Here is a 16751-nt window from a genome sequence, read left to right as displayed (position 1 = left end):
AAAATGTTTCAAATGCTATTCCAAATACAGTTATTGAGTTCTGCCTTTTATTTGAACAGCAGCAGGACTGGGGGCATACATAACGTTCCTATGTACAAATGTGACAATTTTGGTGAATAACTTGATTTTCAGTATTAATACATAATTGTAAAGAATGTAGTTTTAAAAGGTTGGTTTACAACACAGTTTAAGAGTTAATATGGGAACAGCAGAGCATTCAAGGAGGAAACAAGAGGTGTTGGGGAGCATTTTTTAATACTCATACATTCATATCCTCTTATTTGTCATAGATTAGATCAATGATCCTATGAACTGTAATTTTGGCAAATTATCTGTCTATAAATGTGATTCATTTGGGTGCACTGAAGGTCATGCTAGATATATAAGGTGGCACCTGCACAGAAGTACTCAGATTTTAACAGAAAAACTTCAAACTCATCGGCGTCTGATCCCCTAAGGAAATGGAGAATGTAGTCATAGTTAACTTATTCCCCAGTTAACTTATTCCCCTTCATTATGGAGTTAACAAGCAACTTGAAAGGCTGGCAAACTCTGTCTTTTCCTTTGTGAGGAAAAATAAGCATAAAATTAAAGCAAATGTCCTATCTAGGATCCTGTTTATTTTGAATACTTTCCTTGTTCCTGACTTCTATTTCACCAAAATTAGCATGTTGACTATGTCCTAGCAAAGCATTGAACACACCTTGCAACATAAGCAGGGCACATTTCTCAAACTCTCATCCTATCACAGGTCAAAAGCCCTTTGCTAGACAATACAACAAGCTGTTTTGTGGGAAAGGTGATGTTAGGAACCCTAAATTGGCATTAAATGGAATCGCAGATGTTTGCTTCTTTTCATCTCGCTGAACATGCAGACTGCTTGGCTGTGTTTGTACTGTTCTGTTGGTTTAAGCTTTGAGGCTGAATAGTAGTGAGTTGCTTGTGTCCACACTCCACAGGGTCAGCTCTTTCTACAATTAACTTTTCTTACTGACAGCTGAAGTAGTCCAAAATAGAGTCAGGGAGAGCACCAAGAATTAAGTAGTGTGGCAGTAAGTGTGAATTCCTGAGCTCATTACCTGGTGTCTCTTTTGTTTAGCAGTGTAACTACGCCCTAAAGAAAAGGAATGGAATGCTATGGAAGCTTAAGAACAAGTGATCAGAACAACAGTGACCACGAATCCATGAGGTGTGCAAGTCTTCAGAAGGAAATGTCACAGCCAAGGAAGAGGACTTATCCCTAGGATGTCAGTAGTATTCATGTCTGGAGAAGCAAGACACCTGCTTCTCAAGATCACTGCTGTAACAACCACAGGTCATGAAGAAGTCTGCTGCAGCCATGCTTCCAAGGATCACATGTATTTTGGCACAGCTTAGGCAGCTATGCAAAGGATCTGCGCATGTATGTACTCACATGAAGACATACACGTGAGAGACAAAATTCATGTGCATTTACATAGATATACTGATGGATATATGAACTAGAACCAACTGCTCTCCAGTTTGTATAAAAGCAGATCATGCTATGATACGTAGTATAATTTTAAATTGATGCTATGAAATCTTCCCAACAATGGAGCTACTGATTTTGGCTATAGTCCTTTTAAGCTGTTGCCTCGGGCTGCTGTGGGGAAGCTGCCCTGCAGCTTTTGTTGCAGCTGATCCATATGCTTCCTAGCCTCTGTACACACAGTGTGCCAGTTGCACTGGACATGTTAGGAATTAAGATGCAGCGATTTCAAACTTGCCTGGTATAGGTTTGGAAATGCATTTTTTCACTTGTGAGATCCCAATGCTTCAGTTGCTTGAATAAAGGAGAATTAAGTGCAAGTGCACAAAGTTGTATCCACAGGGATATGAGTAGTTTGGCCAGCATATGCCACAGGTGCAGATGCACATTAGTGACCATCATGTTCTCATGTTTTACATCCTTTTGTAGCTAACTTTGTTAACCTCAGCTTGAGATCTAGTTTAAAAAAACCCAAACAAACCAAACCCAACAAACAAAATCAACAATATGCCAATAGAAAAAGTGAAGAGGTGAGTAGACCTCTTCTGAATCTGCTTACAGTGGTATGCACAGCACCTATCATCCCCACAGTGTTTACCTCTGAGCTAGTCTCTAAGGTATCTTTCAAGTTACTAGAAACAAATAGGTACTTCTAGGAAACAATTAGTCTGATCTAGTTTAGATGTATAGAGACAAATGAATCATGCCTTAAAATCTTGCATGTAATTTCTACACATCTACAGGAGACATACAAAGCTTCTAATCCTTCAGTCTACAATGGTAACATACACATTTTTTAACATTCTCTTCAGACTTTCTGAATAAGTCTGTATGCTGCAGCAGTAGAACACTAAGGGTGTAGCCAGTCCCCCCATGGTGGCCAGGCAATGAAGGGATGGTCTGAGAGGTGGCTTAGGGGTCCTCCTCGACACAGGGCAAACACAGTGGCCATGAACTTGGTGGGACTTGAGCTCTGCTACAGCTGTGGATTTACGGCATGTTAAGCCTCCAGCTACTCAGCTGCCAAAGGAAACATGAGCAGGCACGGTAGTTATGTTCTTTATAGGAAATGAATAAGCATGAAAGGACCATCTGCTAATGTGTGAGTTCTGTCTTATTAAGGAAAAAAGATATCTGAGAAGCAGGCAGAGATGTCAAATCTAGTACTACTGTTTTTTTGAAGTATAATACTAATTCCATCTTCCTAAAATCTTCTGTTTCTCTCTTCCCAAGGAAAAATAAAGGGGGGGAAAAAAGAGTAACTTTCAGACTCATTTGGGTTAATACACCTTGCATTTAATAGTACCAGAAGGATCTTAAAATGCTGCATTAATTATGGGCCAGATGTTATATGCAGTGCCAAGCTAAAATGATAGGACTGCTCAAGCCAGTAAGTGCTCTGCCATAAAGTTCTGTGTTTATAGTCAGCTCTCTAGGGAAGGGTAAGATGGCTGGCAGCTACATACCACCGAGAGGATTTTGACTCAGGAAGACAGGGAGAATCTCTGTGATCTGGACAATTTTAAACATTAAAAACAAACAAACAAACTTCTGGAAAGGATTTGCACTTTGGTATTCAGGATGGAAGGGTGGAGGTGTTGCCCTCTATGTTAAGAAATGGATTGAATGTGAAGAGATGTCCCTAAAGAATCTCCACAAGCAAGTCAAAAGCTTATGGATAAGAATCAGAGATCAAGACAACGAGGGGAACCTTGTAGTTGGAGTCTACTACAGGTCTCCTGATCAAGAGGAGCCTATTGATGAAGCATTCCTACTCCAGCTACAGGAGGCATCATGCTCACAGGCTCTCATTCTGCAGGGGGACTTCAACCACCCCAACATTTGTTGGAAAAATAGCACTGGAAGATGTTGGCAACTTAGGAGGCACCTAGAGAGCTTTGATGATAACTTCTTGAGACAAGAAATAGACATGCCTACCTGAGGGGATGCAATACTGGATCTATTGGTCACCAGTGTAGGCAAACTTATCAGGGATGTCAAGACTGGAGGCAGCCCGGGCTGCAGTGATCATGCAGTGGTGGAATCAGGAGTACAGGAGTACAGTCAGAAAAGCAAACTTCCAGATCTTGAGAGAGTTAGTCAACAGGACACTCCAGGAAGTGGTCCTCAAGGACAAAGGAGCAAAATAGAGCTGGCAGATCTTTAAGGACATGTTCCACAGAACAGAAGAGATTTCAGTTCCCAGGTGTAAGAAATATAGCAAGGAAAGGAAGAGACTGCCATGACTGAGCTGAGACCAGCTGGTCAAGATAAAAGGCAAGAAGGAGATGCACAGGCAGCGGTAGCAGGCAGAGGTATCCTACAAAGAGTACAAAGATACTGCCTGATTGTGTAAGGATGAGGTCAGCGAGGCCAGGGCATGGTTGGAGCTGAACTTGGCAAGGGATAGGAATAATAACAAGAGGACTTCTACATGTACATCAATGCCAAAGGGAAGGGTAAAGAAAACATACCCCCCATGAAGAGTGAGAATGGTGAGCTAGTAACAACAGATTAGGAGAAGGCTGAGGTTCTCAACAACTTTTTTTTTTCCTCAGTTTTCACTGGCAACCTGTCCCAAGACCTCCATAAGGGTAGGGATAACGGTGGTGAAGTCCTTCCCACTACATGTGAAGATAATGTTGATGGCCACCTGAGGAACCTGAATGTACACAGGTCTATGGGATTTGATGAAAGGCATCCCAGACTCCTGAGAGAATTACCTGATTTAGTCACCAAGCCATTTTTCCAATGTGTTTGAAAAGTCCTAGCAGTAAGATGAAGTCCCTGGTGACTGGAAGAATCACAGAATTAGAGAATGTTAGGGGTTGGAAAGGACCTCCAGAGATCATTGAGTCCAACCCCCCTGTTCCAGTGCTCTGTCACCTTCACTGTAAAGAAGTATCTCCTCGTGTTGAAGTAGAACCTCCTGTGTTCTAGCTTGTACCCCTTGTTTCTTGTCCTATCACTGGGCACTACCAAAAAGAGACTGGCACCTTCATCTTGACACCCACCTGTCAGATATTTATAGACATTTATAAGATCCTTTCTCAGCCTTCTCAAGACTAAACAGTCCCAGGTCTCCCAGCCTTTCTTCAAAGGAAAGACGTTTAAATCCTGTAGTCACCCTTGTAAACTCTCCATTGGACTCCCTCCAGCAGGTCTCTGTCTCTTTTGAATTGTATTTTCCTGTATTTTCTACATTCCTACCAGCATGCAGCAAGCCACAAAACTTCAGCTTTTCCTTGTCTTATCATTTTGTAGAAGACCCCAATATAAAAATCAGTAGGCAGTGTCATTATGAGCAACATATAATAACAGATGTATACAATATAGCATGTATACTTCAATAATTGTTACAGAGTGACAGATCCTGGTCTGTCAGCATGCTGAATTACTAGGGATATCTGACTCCCCAAATGGCATCTGATCTATTAAATCCTATTTGTTTTAGAATATAATTATACTGGATTTAGTCTTGCCAAATAATCTCCTCCATCTAAACTTTAATCAAGGGATTTTGTCCTGTAGATTGTTTCATTTAAAAATCTTTGCTATGAGCAATAGTGAACTTGAAAAGTGCTTTTCTGGAGTGTGCTAGTTTGAAGCAGGCTAGAATGTTTTGGTGAGAAGGACTAGCTTACAGGCTGTGGAAGGAAAACAAGGCTGATGTCTACTTCGCTCATAGGCTTGCTGAGATCTATAAGAATCAAAACATAGATAAAGTAGTCTTGCTTCTGCTGGAAAACTGTCTGACCTGCATCTTACTCTCTAACCTCACCCTCCGTTTCTTATTCTAATCCACTTTACTTCCTAACACCCCTGGCCAAACCTCCATTCTTCCTTGGGACTGGGATAAGGTTGAGAAGGGCAGGGGGAAGGTGCAGGGCTGGTTGAGAGCCCCTCCTGGGCACTTGGTTTCTGGGAGGGCTGTTGTGTTTCTGTATTACCTTTACCTTGTATATTTCTGTCTATAACTGTATATTATAGGTTTAAACTGAAAAGAAAAAGAGCTTATTTTATCTGCAGTCAGAAATCCTCAAGGTTTCAAAGGAGACAGCTGTTTGGTTTTTAGAGCAGGATTTAACCTCACTAAGATTAGTCTTAGTGAGTGAGAAGTCTTTTATAGGCCTCTTCTCTGTTCTAATTCACTGAGGTACATAGACAGCACAATTGCTATGACTATTGGTATATACATATTAGAGTGACTAGAAGCCAGAATTATTTAGTTCTCTGAAGGATATAAGCCTCTTGGAAAATTCAGAATGACATGCACATATCAAAGAGGATAAGATCAGAACACAGATCCAGTACCTAAATCCATACTCAATGTTTGGTACCCATCTATGCACAGGAATGCTATTATCGTGGGTTAACAGACTATCTGGGCTTCAGTTCTAGATCTAAGGTGTTTGAGAACCCAAATCTACAAGTCTTTGAGAATATGTGCTCTGAAAAATGGTGTACACCCTAAAGTACACCAAACGGATGCAGGTAACGTGGAGCACAGATTAGAGTAAGGTAAAGGATGGAGAAGGCGGCTCTGGTTGCCTTTTGTGGAGGGGGTCTGGTGGTCAGAGTAATCCCTCAGACAGTGAGTTTCCCACAACGAATCGCTCTGGCCTTTCTGTTAAGCTCATCCTCTTCAAAATGCAAGTGTGGATCTAATGCATTTCTTTTCATTTTGATTGACTGTGAACACAAAAGGCGATTTAACAAAACGCATTTTGGATCTTGATTTCAAAACTGAGGCTAGAAGCTTTTGCATAACGTCCTTCTGCATTAATTCCAGCCTGCTTTTCCCACTCTGGGGCCAGATGCTCAGAAACCTGAAAAGTGCAGTTTGCAACGTGGGGGCTGGGTGATCCTGCTGTAAGTACAGCAGTGGGAAGTTGTGAATGGCGCTGAGAGTTTCTGAGAAGGGAAACAATTGAAACCTGTTGTTTAGGCTGAAAAGATTTAACACAGGATACATTGCTTTAATCATTGTCTTGCCAGATCGTTGCACTTCGATAGAGATTTTGTAGCTGGATTGCTCTCTGGATTGCCTCTTCCACTTCTTCATGCAAATGAAGTATAAAATACTAGAAAACAATTAGATTGGAAACTTGTAAAGGAGAGCTCCCTTGACAGAAAATAAGATTCATGGGAGGTGTGGCTATTGTGGAAGATAAGATAGTAGTTAATACATATGGGGCAGCAAGAGGAGTCACCATTTTTTGGTCACTTAACATCAAATGTTTAGCTAAGGGAAGAAAGGTATGGATTCAGTGGAAGACTGCCAAAGTTAGTTAAAGCTTATTAAGTATTGCCTAGAGAATGTCAGCCATTACTATCACATTTATTCCATATTTGGGCTGTCTGGCATTCAAAGACAAGTCATTAGCAAGATAGAAAAGCTCCTATTGCAGTACAGTCTGAACTCTTCTGGGAAAAGCCTGCACAACAACCTATAAAACAGAAAAAGTGAACAAGATATTCCGGTTTCCTCAGGATCACCAGATACAAAGCAGGGTCACCATGATACCAAGCTGAGACAACCTGAATCCATTTCAAAAGCTGTTTGAAAATTGAAGATTAAAAATACCTTGCAATTGTTCTGTAACAGTGAGGCCTGGAGCTGAGAGCATGTTGCATTGTTTCTTTTAATCTCTACTAGGAGTTCAGGCAGAGGAGACCAGGAAGAAGGTGTAGCTACAGTCCCACAGTAGGATGTAAGGGTGATCTCTGTTTCTAATTCTACATGGAAAGACTCAGATGATGTTCCTTTACTAGGGAGAAATGTGTCCTACTTTCACAGTACAAACTGAACATACCAAAGACATCCTGTCAATCTTCACAACACCCACTTTCCCTGTGCCCCTGCATTGCAGTGTTACTCTCTATGTGTGATGTGGCTGATTGATGTTCTTAGCCACAGAAGATGCCATTTAGCAGCAGTTTTCCAGGATGTGGAGCTGGTTGCCAGCTGAAGATTTTCCTGACACATTTCTGTTGCCCTGTCACCTCACCTGCTCTCAGCTGTTACATGTGTAAACTGGCCACTGAATTTGGGGCTGAGCAACCTCTCATGTGATGTACATCAGCTGTCTGAGATAACATAGCTAATGCACTACTACAGCGCTCAATATGTGACAGGACTGTGAATAACAGGCTAATTGCTCTGTGTGCTTATTCATACCAGCAACAGCACAAAAGTCAGTGCAGGTGGAACTGGGAAGTCACATGCCTTAGTAATGATAAACTGTCCATGTTTCACTGAAGTATGAAAAAGTGGTGATGACAGCTGGGTGGCACTTACTTACTTTGAAGCCAAATGTCTCCTGTACTCCAGATACGATGTCCTTTAATCTCTGATGAGTCGTGCTGGATTTTGCTGTGCTCTGTGTGACTTCATCTCTTGCTGTGACACTCCGAGACAGCCTCCTGCTGAGGTAGCAGAATTCATCTGCAGGCTTTAGAACTGTGTTGTCAACACGTGCATCTGTGACAGTGTATTTTCTAGCACAGTGAGACTGGAAAAGGGTCTCCATTTTCTTTTTACTGACGGTCAGGCCAAATCACCTGGCAGCATTAGTGAAGCATTAATTAATGTGTCATGCATCTTCTTCTGCATTGCACAATGACTACTCAACGGCCGGCAAAGAGCAGGTTCCAGGCCGTGTCTTTATGACCTTTCATTTAGCAGAGGCTCTGGAGGTGGCAGGAGGGAAAGTAGCTCTCGGGATATTACTGTTATCCACCTACTAATGATTCTTGTGAAGTGGCAGAACATTCTTCCAGTGATTATGCATGATTTGCAAATAATAAGCTATCTTAGAGTGACTCAGCCAGGAGCAAACATAAATATGTGAGAAGGCATTTTAAGCCATGTCTCCACAAATCTTTACATGTAATGAGCTTGAGTGTGATGTTTGATCCACTAATCATTCTGAGACTATTAAGGCCAGAAGGATAAGCCATAGTAAGTGCAGACTGAGACCACTCTGTATTTGACTAGCTCTTTTTCCTGAGAACTTTCTGACCCAAGTGTGTGACAGAGGCTTTTTGATTTTTTTTAATAACTTTATGAATGTTTGCTGGCATGGCAAACCAAGAGAACAAGATACAATAGCCTTTTTGGTATAAATCTCCGTTAATGAGATCGGGACTAGAAACCTCATTGTTCAACTCACATTCTGTCTGAACATAATCTGCTTCTCAAATTATAAATCAGGGGCAAGACACTGTACCATTGTGTAACTCTACACCCCGGCTCTGGAATGTTTCCTAGCCACAAGAGGATTGTCATCATTTCATTTACGAGAGAGCTATCAAAGAGGCTTGGGCCATATTTGGTCTGCAACCCCCTCTCAAATGAAGACAAATCCTCCCCTCCCCCTTCTTGCAGCAGGGTATTTCTGCAGCAACAACACAGAAGCAAGCATCCTAAAATCTAAAAACAAAAGAAAAAGCTTACCATGTCCATCACTCTCAGAAGCAGTGCCAGTTGCTAAGAATTAAGAAATTATTTATAGGTGTCCTGTGTATCTCCACTCCTTTAGGAAACAAACACATATGTGTAATAAGATAATTGAATTGGAAGATTTAGTTCTGTCTGCAGGCATATTGTGTGTGCAAATCCTCTGTCGTTCCACAAGACCTTACAGCACACTCTACTTCAGAAAGCAGATCCCTTCTGACAATCTCAGGCAGTCAGAAAGAGGAACTTAATCAGAGGGTGTGGCTGGTGCACTAATTTTGAGAGGTCGGAAGGACATAATTGCTTTCATGTTTTCATCCATGCTTTCTAACAATTAAAGAAAAAGGGGGGAAGACTTCCTGGATTTCTTACTGCCTTAGCAGCAGTCTAGGAAATCGCGATACTACTCTTCAGCTCCACCAAATGTAGGTTATTATGCATTTAACCTAAAGGTACGGTCTTTCTGGTCAGTCAAGTCACAGTCAGTCAAGTCACCTTTCATTTCTGCTAGGACTCATTCTACAGGAAGGCAAAGAGGTTTGCCCTTGGCATCCTGTGGTCTGTCTTTCTAATTCCATCTGCTGTTAAGAGCAAAATGGTGAAAGGGATGTGTAAATACTCATCCTCCCCGCCGAGTCCCTGCTAGCTGAAACCTCTCTGTGCTGTTCTCAGATACTGAGAATGCCTGTGCTGGTACTGCCACAGCAGCTGTGCAAATCAGCACCGTGTAGCTCTGTTCTCCAAAGAGAGGTTGTGGGCATGGGCTGACAAGAAAGCAGAGATCAGTGTTGCAATGTGACTAACTAAGAGAAAATAACTCCAGCAAACTGACCATACGATCCCCTGAAGGCCACATTCTCCAGTGTCAAACCCTTTGCCTACAGCTGAGAACAGAGTTTGGACCCCTCAAATAGATCATGCCAGTAATTTCTGATTTTTTTTTTTTCAGATGCCCAAACCAAGAAACCAGAAAAGGAAATAATTTCCACCAGCACAAAATTACCAAACCATTTAAATGGCTCTGAAACTAAACATTTCACATATCTTTCCTCTAAGCTGATTAGTCTGGAAACTTAGTCTGGAAATTTTACCTTGAATCAAAAAGTCAGACTTTTAAATAAAAACTGAAGCTTAGTGCATTTCTTCCTTTGAATAAATCTCTTTGCTGAACATGAAGTATTTCAGGAGCATTTCCTTCTTTAGAAATAAATGTTTTTGTTTCTTTCAGTTTGCATAATGGCACAGTTCTTCAATGACCGTCAACACCAGACAACGGCTCATTATTCTGTTGGCATTTTAACCTAACTGCATGATGGCACAACTATAAACAGATTCAGCATCTTTTAGAGTCTCTCAGGCTGAGAGAGTTTGGGCTGTTGAGTCTGGGGGAGAGAAGGCTCTGGAGAAACCTTATAGCAACCTTTCAATATTTGAACGGAGGCCCACGGGATAGCTGGAGAGGGAATTTTTGCAGAGGCGTGTAGTGATGGGATAAGGGATAATGGCTCCAAATGGAATAAACTAGATTTATATTAGACAGCAGGAAGAAATTCTTTACCAGGAGGGTGATGAGGCAGTGCAACAGGCTGCCCAGAGAAGTTATGTGGACTCTAACTGTGGAAGTGTTCAAAGTCAGGCTGAATGCAGCCTTGAGCAACCTGGTCTAGTAGGAGCTGTCCCAAGCAACGACAGGCAGATTGGAACCAGATGATCTTTAAGGTCCTCTCCAATCCAAACTGTTCTATGATTCTGTGATTTCACCACCAGTAGAAAAGTCTGAATGTGAACAGACATTGCTTAAAGGGAAAAGCACTGCAAAGTGGCTTTCTTCTCCTTTCCTTCACTTCTTTTCTGTCTCCTTTTCCTGCCACTCTGAAAGAGCATGATCCATTGGATAAACATTAAATAAAAATCTGGAGCAACATCTTCCTTTTCAAAACAAACACAAAATTAAGATACACAGAGACTTTCTATGTAGATTTGTGTCACCCATGGCCACTTCTGTCACCTGGATCACTGCCACCATTGTTCCTGCCTTGGGATTTATATTCAATATTGCAGCTACAATTTGGAATACAATTCCAAGAACATTATGGCATCATCTCTAGTTAAATGAGGTCAAATTCACTCTGTGTGAATTCTCTCTTATAAAAGCAGTCGTGTTAAATCAGGAATAATGATGAGCCAGACTATTATGAACACTATGATGACAGTGATTAAAGGATATGTAACTCCCTGTCCACTTGATTGAACAGATTTAAGTGTTTGAGGGTATGTGATGACAAGTGAGTCTGATTGTTCCCACACACCAACAGCCATGTTTTAGATGGCACTCGCTGTACTCACTCTGCCCACAGTTTGATGATTTCTAATGTGCATTTTCAGTCCTCTTTTGTCTGTAGAATTTGACAGCATCAGCAGGAACTTTACCACAGCCACAAAAACTCAAGGCTTCTGTACTAAATACTGGCCTAATAGATTATCGTGGTAGGCCTGAATGGGCCAAAATAGGCCTGAACATGTCCTGGCTTGCCCAGACATGTTTTTTTGCTCTCCCTCTCTCTGTTTTGGGGAGAAGCAATCACAGGAAAGAGGACAAAAAACCTGGAGCCACTGAAGTCTAAGGACTCTGGTTTGCCCAGACCTGTTTCGCTCCTGTTTGCATGCTGTGGTAAACTAGGTACATATACTTGGCTTATCCCTGCCTCATGCAAGGCCTATGTTTTCCCAAATTCCAATTGGCTATTGTGTGTCCAAAGGCCCATTAGTCTTGGGCTGCATTGATAAAAAGAGACAAGCAGGTAACACAACATGATCTCACGTTGTATTCATGCCTGCTGATGCCTGCTGCTATTGCTCTCTGCTTCTGGCAGTGTTCTGCCTCACTGCCTTATTGCATCCTGAACTGCCTGGAAACTGCCTGCCTCAAGTTTACCAGGAACAGGCAAAAATGCCTCCATGCGTCGGCCTGCATAGCCAGTGTGCTAAGACTGCACACTGCAAGACATCCTGCCTACACCTGCCAAGATGAGGAGCCCTGGAAGGGACAAACAGATTGTCCAGAGAAATGAGGATAAAGTCAGAGGTCGCTTGCCTCCTTTCCCCAGCACCCTGTGAAGCCTGGGAAGAACCAGAAGCCTCAGCAGCTGACAAAGCATTGACAGAATCCTCTGCAAGTGTTTGGGTACTTTCCAAAGCTGTAGCTAGCCCCACAAGTCAGGGCTAATTTTGTGGGCAAATATTCAAAGCCTTTTTCCAAGAAATCCTGCAACTAGATTCTACTGTGCCTTTCTGCCTTAGTAGCAGAAAGGAGCTTCTCAAGTCCCCTGGTGGGCAAGATGTATAATTGAAGCTAAGAACCTCTTTCCTGTACAATGTTTGCATTTCGCCTGTTCCCTGTGTGTATAAGTATCCAAACTCTGTGTTTTTGTGCTAGTTTGAAGCTAGCTAGAATGTTTTGGTGAGAAGAACTAGACTAAAGGTTGTGAAAGGAAAACAGTGGTGATGTCTACTTCCCTCAGTCTTGCTGGGGAGTTTGGGAAGAAGAAATGAAAACATTAGATAACACTCTCACCATTTTTCTCTCACTCTCGCTTGGGCTGCTGACTGAGCAACATCTTACTCCCTAACCTCACCTTCCATTTGGCCTAACTCACCTTTGCTTCTTAACCTCTTGGCCTAACCTCTATTCTTCCTTGGGACTGGAGTAAGGTTGAGAGGGGCAGGGGGAAGGTGCAGGGGTGGTTGAGAGCCCCTCCTGGGGACTCAGGTTTCTGGGAGGGGAGTTGTGTTTCTGTATTACCTTTTACCTTGTATATTTCTGTATATAACTGTATATACTGTAAATATCTGCTTGTATATTGTGCCAGCCATAAATATAAGCTTCATTCATATTTCCAGAGCTGGCTGAGTCTAGTCTGGGTGATTTCTAAAGTGGGGGGGGGGGCAGGGAACACCCAAACTGTCACAGTTTTGAACATTGTAAATAAGTTTTCTGGCAAGATTTAATGTTAATAAGCAGTTTTCATAGTTATTAACAATCTTCACTTGGATATCAAAATTAAGATAGATTATTGATTAATTATTTTTGCATAATTCATAGCATAGATGGATGCATATTTCAGGGATGCTCTTTAGTCTCAAATGCTTCACAACACCCTCAGTCCTAGCAGCCCATCTATCAGCAGTGTTCACTGCCACAATTTTACACAAGAGTTGGATACCTCCAAACACTGTCATAAAGGTTTGCCTGCACTCCTCTTGGCTGCAAGACACAGTGTTTAAAGTGTTTGAAACATGGACTACAGGGTGGCTCCACAAAGGCCTTCATCCCGTCACTTGGCTGCAGTTCTCTTACCCATGAATCTGGTAGCTGCACTAAACATTTTTTCCTTATGAAAGCAAAGTGGTCAGGAACAGTTGATGGAGGAGGGTACCTGGCCCCTCCCAGTCCCCTCTTACTTCCTATTATCACTGCAGTTCTTGCCACTGGCAATACCTTATCAACAAGCACTAGGAAAGGATCCTGCTGCCTGGTGCTCCTGGCTGGATGCTCCAGAAGAGTCTTCTTTAGAAAGACTAGGGTGCTGTGGCAGCTCCAGCTGCAGCTCAGAGAGTGTCTGTCTCCCTACCTGTCCTTGACAGCATTGAGGACATGACACAGTCCCCATGTGGCTGCAGCTTCACATTCACAGCACTGTCAACTTTGTCACTGCTGCTCCCAGTGCCAACGGCAAGCAGAAGCCCTTCTCGCCCTGATTAGGAGGCCTCAGGTTCGCTGACTCCTGCTGTAAAACCCAGCTGCAAGTGCTGGAGTGGGTGGTGGCTATTAGCCTGAGGTAGATCACATTCATCCTGGCGTTGAAGGCTGAGGTATAAGAAATGAAGATGGTCCTGAGCAGAGGTACTGCAAAGCCCTGATGAGGTGTAAAGGCTGTGTTAACATCACCCCTTTTCTTCTAACTCTGGCCTTCTCCTGGCCATGGCTTCTGAGAAGCTGCTTGTCAATGACTCTTATCGGGCTCTGTTCCACTGCCATTTACAGCACATCTGGGACATTCTTCCTGGATGCTGTTTTCCTGTGTCTACAGGCTACTGTAAATTGTCCTGAGTAAAGCTGTAATGGGTTTATCATTACATGCCCAAAAAGAGCTGTAGAGCTGCCATCTCCTACTGAAATCTTGTCTTTCTTGGACCCTGGAGCCTTACTGCTTGCTTGCGGACCCCAGCTTTCTAATGTTCATCACAATTAAGTTTTCCTGGACATTATAGTATGTAAGTGAAATATTATAGCATAGGTAGATTTCCCTAATAGATCTGTAATTTATGTATGAGCTGATTTACTGTGTTGCAGCTCAAGAAGCAAATTAGGAGGGAAGCCGAGTGCAAAGCAGCAGATTTGTTTCCAAGAACACACTTGCTCTCTGGCTGCCCTGTACAGCTTCATGGCACCTGTTGCTCTTCAGTTTTTTGCTTAAAGTATACTTTTCACATGGGAAAACATATGCATTGAGGACATATTGACATTTTGGGGGGCTATTTGCTTGATATCCTCTGTAAAAGCACTGAGTTGTACTTGCTCCTGAAACCATCCTCACAAGTTGAATATTCGTCTCATAGATATAAGCTTAAAGAAGATTTTTTCCAGTGTTTTGTTTCAGCACAGAAAATTCAGAATCAGAAGTCCTGACAAAAGGATGTGATGTCTCTTTCCTCTGAATAATGCATGGTTTACAGTGCTGGGTCTGGCTCCCAGAGGAAACCACAGTTTTAACATGGCTTTCATGTTTATTTTCTACACTAAAAATTTAGTGTAGAAAGACTATGGAATAATTTCCCTAGAAAGCAGCAAAACTGGTAGGCAGAGTGAAGAGGTTTTGGAAGAGAATAACCAAAGACATGCACATTTTTATTATGTTCATGTCTAAACCAAGTTTGTCAATTTTAACATGGTGTCCTGGTTTAAGACAACCCATCCTAATGAGCAAGTCCCCCCTGCAAAGGCCGGGAGGGAAACCAGCAGAGAAAGTGGAGTGGTTGAGATAGGAATTTAAGCAGATGATACAATTACCTTAGCCTGTTTTGCAGAACAGCACAACAAAAGCAGAAGGAGCAGCAGAAGCCAGTGATAATAGTCCTGCCCATCCCCAAAAGCCTGCAGCCAGACCAGTGGAAAAGGCCAACAGGCCAAAACCAGAAGCAGCATCTGGAAACGAGAAGCCTCTCATGTTACAACCTGAACTCTCATGTTACAACCTGAATTCCAAGTCCCATCATACTTTGCTCCAGCCAGCACTTTCATTTTAAAGCTGGCATGGCATCAGCATGGTATCAAATACTCATCAGTAAATTCAATTAGCCAAACCCATGACACACAGTTACTTTTCTCCATATTTTAAACAGAAAATGGAACCTTTTAAATTATAACTTTTAAATATTTTATATGATGCATAGAAAAGCCTGGAAACACCAACCTGAAGAATAACCATCAACTAACGGGAACAAAACCCCTTGATGGCTCTTCACAAATGCACAGACTCTAGCAGCTCTGCACAGGGTTAAGCTGTCTGAACCTGACTCCAGGTGATCTTGACCTCTCCCCAGGGGTAGGTCTGAACACCACCAGGTGATTCATGGTTAGTCCACTCCCCCTTCCTGTCTAAAGATCTATAAAAGCAGGGGGGAGTTCCTGCTTTCCCTCCTTGCCTGCTTATGAGAAATCACCGTCCCTGTTTCCTGCTGCTTATTGTTTCACCACGTGGCCATCATTTCCACGAGGTGGACAAAGCCTGTTGCCATCAAATCTGGTTGTGTATTTACATGTTTAGTACCTTGTTTTCCCTTCCCTACACCTTTGTAACTTCCCTACCTCATATATCTTTTTATTTATTGTTAAACTTTTCTTCTTTTAACTTCCAAATCGCAGTGAGATTATTTATTTGAATTTGCATACCATTCCTCTCTCTCCACCTAATTTCTTTTCTGTTGGGAAAGAAGGGGGAAGAGGGAAGGGCATTCTAAAAATTGTTATTGGCTCTTTCAACTATATTTGAGTCTCTGGGAATTTAAATTAGAACCAAGACAAGCTGCTTCTGGGTCCACTCTTGTAGTGCACTTCCTTGATGCCTTAGAATCTTACACACCTAAACAAAAGCTACACTTTAGCACTGTCACACAAAAATGATCTAGGAAATGAAGTTACTGAGTTGAAGCCCATAATGCTAAATCTAAATATTAATTTGAAAGTATTTTCCTAGAAACATAAATTTAGGCACCTGTATTTGAAGATCTGTCCATGTAATTGAGGAAGCTGACTCATGGGCCACAATTAACAGAAGACACTTAGTTAAGCTGGTGCTTTGACTTGCTGACCAGCAGGGCTGTTTTTGATCCATGGCCTCTGGTATTTGGATTATTTACTTTCTTCACTCTCAGTCTCTGTGGGGAAGCTTGCTTTCGCTATTTAAGCATTAAATCCTCACCATACTGGAATGTCGCAATGTACTGCATACAAACAGAGATGTAAGGGGTCAGTATTTTCAGTGCAAACCAATTTTAAGTTTCAACTTGGAAGGCCTTTGTGCCTTTGAGAATTTTACATGTATTTGAGCACCAAAGACCAAATAAGTACTGACATAGATCAGAATCCTTTAGGCACGTGGATTGCAGCTGTAGTTTCCCTTTTCTGGCAGTAGTGTCAAGGACAGATGGCAACAGCCATCATGAGACACCAAGTTCCCGTAACTCTGATGTTTCAATACAATTTATCTTAACAGGCTC

Source organism: Pogoniulus pusillus, chromosome 3 (assembly GCF_015220805.1).
Source record: "Pogoniulus pusillus isolate bPogPus1 chromosome 3, bPogPus1.pri, whole genome shotgun sequence".
In the NCBI taxonomy this organism is placed as follows: domain Eukaryota; kingdom Metazoa; phylum Chordata; class Aves; order Piciformes; family Lybiidae; genus Pogoniulus; species Pogoniulus pusillus.
This window is presented reverse-complemented; position numbering follows the sequence as displayed.